This window comes from Simochromis diagramma, unplaced genomic scaffold (assembly GCF_900408965.1).
Source record: "Simochromis diagramma unplaced genomic scaffold, fSimDia1.1 OVJJ01000449.1, whole genome shotgun sequence".
In the NCBI taxonomy this organism is placed as follows: domain Eukaryota; kingdom Metazoa; phylum Chordata; class Actinopteri; order Cichliformes; family Cichlidae; genus Simochromis; species Simochromis diagramma.
In genome coordinates, this window is record NW_024387274.1 from 2881621 (window position 1) to 2886411 (window position 4791).

The following is a 4791-nucleotide window of genomic DNA, read 5'->3' on the forward strand; positions in this document are numbered from 1 at the left end:
CTGCACAGGAGTCACTACATCACTGTGGTTGTTACTGACTTTCTCTGTTATGCTGGGCTTGAAGTTACCATGGTGATTTAGTCAAATAACCAGGTTTGTGAGTTTAAGCTTGACTTGTATCACAGTAACCCATTAATCTTGTTTCACACCGGAGCACAGCGTGTTTGAATGAATCCAAGCACAGGGTCTCAGCACAGCTCATACTGACCGTGGTGGTGACTTGGACGTGATGTAACTGACGTCATGTGTTCATCTCAGTTTTTATTTATCAAATTCTAAATTCTGTTGTGACTGTGGACAAAATAACTGCTTGCTGTGTTATTTCTGTTGTGCTGAATGTGTTGGACACATCAGTCACTTCCCCTCGTTGACCCAAACAATACCTTTTGTATTTTACGCTGTTGTTTTGATTTCATGGCTCACAGTTGTTCTGATATGTTTTTGCCTTAATTTCCTCTCCAGCTGTTACAATTAAGAAGAACTAGTGCTGCTAGGCAACTAGTTATCCAACACTTTACCTTTTAAGCTAAAGCCTTTAAGGACAGAGATGGTCACTTTTAACTGCTCATTAATGGCTTTCAGCCCTGCTCTATAGAAAAGTAAATGTGTCATATCAGCGACACAAAGCCATAATAGGAACGAGGTGATGTTTTCATAATGACGTCACGGCTGCGACGTGTGAAGTGCAGAGAAGGACTTAACTTTATTTACAGAGTGGCAAAACCAAACACAAACAAGAGCTAAACATAGGCTACACTGAAAACCCTAAACTGAGAACACGACAGGCAGCGACAACACACAGACAGACCAACAACAAGCAGGAGAACACACAGGGCTTAAATACACACAGGAGCAATCAGGGAAACACAGCTGGGAGAAATCAGAGCTGATGAGAGAGAGGGAAGCAAAACCACACAGGACAGGGACTATCAAAGTAAAACAGGAAATACAACAGGTATGCACAGGGAGAGACACAGAGACAGAACAGAAGCCAAACTCTAAGAAGAGGAAATCCTAACAAGAATGAAACATAACATAATAATCATCAGAACCAAAACCAGTCCACAGGCTCAGGACCACACATCAGCCATCATGTCATAAGATGACATTTATTTTTCTCCTAAATGGAGAAAAATGCACAAATGAACATTAAAAAAAAAAAAGAGAGAAAAACATATTAAAACTGCTGTTTTTTTCATTACACGTAACTGTGAATATGGATAACGTATGGTATGATGTATGATTGATCACTTTGTTATGGAAGTTTGTTTTCACCACTGACAAAAATATTTTTGTCGTTCATGAGTCAGAATTATTATTCCAAAATTGTGATTTTCTCAGTTATGAACTATGTTTGGAGAAATTTGACATAGTAAATCAGCATTTTGAGATAAAAATCTGAAATTATAGCTGCAAAAATGCTGTTTATTTATTAACAGAAAGAAGTTTTCATACTTTCTTGATCAAAAATCTGTTACTGGTTTCAAAAAGTCAAATGACAGAGAAATATTTGAATAAATGGCATCTGTGCTTTTAAATCCTTGGAGTAAAGCTACAGTAATAATTTGTAATGATTTCATGATCAACAAGATAAGATGTGACCATCAAAGAAATCCTTAAACAGACTGAGACTTCATCTAAAAGCCAAAGCTGGAAGTATTCTGCCCTCTTGTGGGGGAATTTAATAATACCACAGATGGGATTTTCAGCTGTTGAGCAGGTTATCACAGACTACCATATGAAACTGCACTAAACCTAATAAACCTACCTTGAAATTCAGGGTGCGTTTGATAATGTAGTACAATCATAGTCAAAGGTTTTGAGTTATCACAAAGTTTGCTGGCAATCTGCATGTACAGCAGAATATTATCACGAGTGATCGAATGCGTGCATGTGTTTCATCTTTGCCATAAAAATGAACATACTCCTATAAAACCCATTTCCACTGCCACAGATGGACTCTGACATCATTAGTGATCCTCTCATTAACGCAGGTGAGTGTTGATAAGAACATGGCTGGAAATCACGCAGAGTTTAGATGTTCTTCCTTTGTGAACTGGTCAGTAGTTTAATCATCAGACAATTAGTGCGAGGGTCCCTGCAGGTGTCTGCATGCCTGCCTGTTTTTCTGACCGCACTGGTTTGTCTGTGGAGACCATTTGGGCGTCCTCCAACTTTAAGCAGACTGCTTGGCTGTTGGGTCTCCAGCTGTCAGTGTTTGTGTCCACAATGGAGTGTAATCAAGCCCTTAGAATAGCAGACTGGATGCTTTAAATGGAGGGTAGTGTTTGAAATCATTGTCCGTCCTTTGTTAACCATAGTTACCTGCAAGGAAACATGAGCAGTCATCCTTGCTTTGCATAAAAGGATACTGCTGCTAGTAGAAGTTCAGTTGTTGTGAAGAAGGCTTTCGTGTCCAGCAAGCACTGTCTGCTAAAGGTAATTCAGCTTCAGCATCGGGGCACCACCAGTGCAGAACGTGGTCAGGAATGCAGCAGGCAGGGGTGAGGACATCTGCATGCACAGTGAAGCAAAGGCTTTTGGAGGATGGTCTTTTTCAAGCAGGGCAAAGAAGTCGCAACAAAAACATGGAGGACAGACTGGCCTTTTCTCTGTTTGGGGCATCCAGAAACATGACTGTGCAGAGAGGAGAAGGTGGAGTGCTACAATCAGTCCTGCATCATGCCAACAGTAAAACACCCTGCTACCATTCATGTGAGGGGTTGCTTCCCATCCAAGGGAGTTGACTCACAATTTTGCCATGAAGAACACAGCCACAAATAAAGAATGGTACTAAAACACCCTCTGAGAGCAACTTCTCCCAGCCATCCAAGCAACTCCCAATCCCCCGGAGGTCCCCGTTTCCTCCTCAGCCACCGGCCAGGCTTCCTGATGCATTCCATCTCCACTGCTGCTGGCGTTTTGTCTGGTCTCCTGGCAGACTCGCTTTCTCCATCGATGCAGGTCTCTTCCAGTAAATCGTCTCCTCAGATCTCCTGCCAAGCCTCACATGTCTTCTAGTGCTGGCCTCCAGGGTTCCTTCACCTATGTCGCTGGCTACCTGGCCAGCCTCCAGAGTTGCTCTGTCTATGTCTAATACATTAAAGTATTTATTAATTTTACATGTTTATTATTTATTATGGGCAGCATGCGCATGGTGGTGCAGAGTTTACCACCGTCACCTCTCAGAAAGTACTGGCTTCAGATCCACACTGGGGCCTTTTTGTATGGACTTTGTATTGTTCCCCCCGGATACTCTGGCTTCCTACCGTAGTCCAAAGACATGTATGGGGTTAGGTGAATTAGTGAATCTAAATGGACTGTAAATGTAAATGTGCACATGAATGGTTATGTGTCTCTATCCTTGTGACAGGCCAAGTTGTGATGCTACACAACTTCAAAAGCATCTCCAAAACTGCAGCTCTTGTGAGATGTTGTCAGTCTGCAGTGTTCAGGATCTATCAAAGGGGTCCAAGAAAGGAACAGTGGTGAACCAGCGACAGGGTTATGGGTGGCCAAGCCTCAGTCATGCACACCTGTCCCGCTCTTATTCACACATGTATTTTATTTGGCTTCTACTGACTTTCGTTATTCTTGTCTCCAGAGCATACCTCCACCTCTCCAGGTTCTCTTCCAGCTCCTCTCAGATCACAGCATCATCTGCGAACATCATAGTCCCTTCATACCCAACCTCATCGGTCAACCTGCTCATCACCACTGCAAACAAGGGAAGGCTCAAAGCTGATCCCTTGTAATCTCATGTCCACCTTGAACACATCTCTCACTCCCACTGCACACCTTACTACTGTCTTGCTGTCCTCATACTTCCCTGGCACTCCCGACTTCCTCCTGCAGTACCAAAGTGTCTCTCTTACCCTATTATATGTTTTCTTTAGATCTATAAAGAGACCTCTATATTTGCAGCACCGCCCTGCATCAGCAAACTCAAAGCAAACATCACACCTGTAGTGCTTTTTCTTCGCATGAAGCAATTATATCAATTGCACAATGTCCACCCTAGAATACTGAATACTGGGCAGCTGGTATAGGTTTGTTCATATGTTTCGTTTTAGGATTTTCATCATGTGTTTTCTGTGAACGTCTTACTGAAATCAGGCAAATAGGTTTGTCTATCATCCAAGCATCAGTATCTGTATTTGAGAAAGAATTACAGGTGATATTTGGATAGCGGGTCCACTACATTAGATTACATAAACTTGTACAGGTGTGTATGGAAGAGGATTAGTGCCACTGGAAATAGAAAAAAGTGGGGGAGTCTATTTTGTTTTTTTTAAAGAATTCTGAGTAAAAAAAAAATCCCAATCCTCTTCTGCAGGTGTGCACGGCATTTTGTTCACTACGTGTTCTCATTTCACTGACTGAATAATGCTAATCAAATGTACTAGCTATAATAGGAAGTTTGCAAAGTTTTAAAAATACACTGTGCCTTTTGCCATCTTTGAGTCAGGATTTCCTTTCAATTGCTAAAGTACAAGTGTTTAGTTTAATACAAAACAAACAAATAAAAAATCCACACAAAAATGACTAAGAAAGTCACCAAACAGAGCAAGTAAGCAGCTCTTAGAATATAAAGCAAAGCAGAATTTTTTGATGCAACAAGACTTAATGAAGAACTAATCAGCTATTTTTCTGCATGTACTTTAAATTTTTTTTCATAAAAACATGTTTAGAAAAACATACCCTCGCCCGTCAACGTTCCTCCACCTCCTGGTTATTGAGTCTCCATTATAAAAAAGTATCTACGGGAATTTTATTTTGAAGGGTATGACC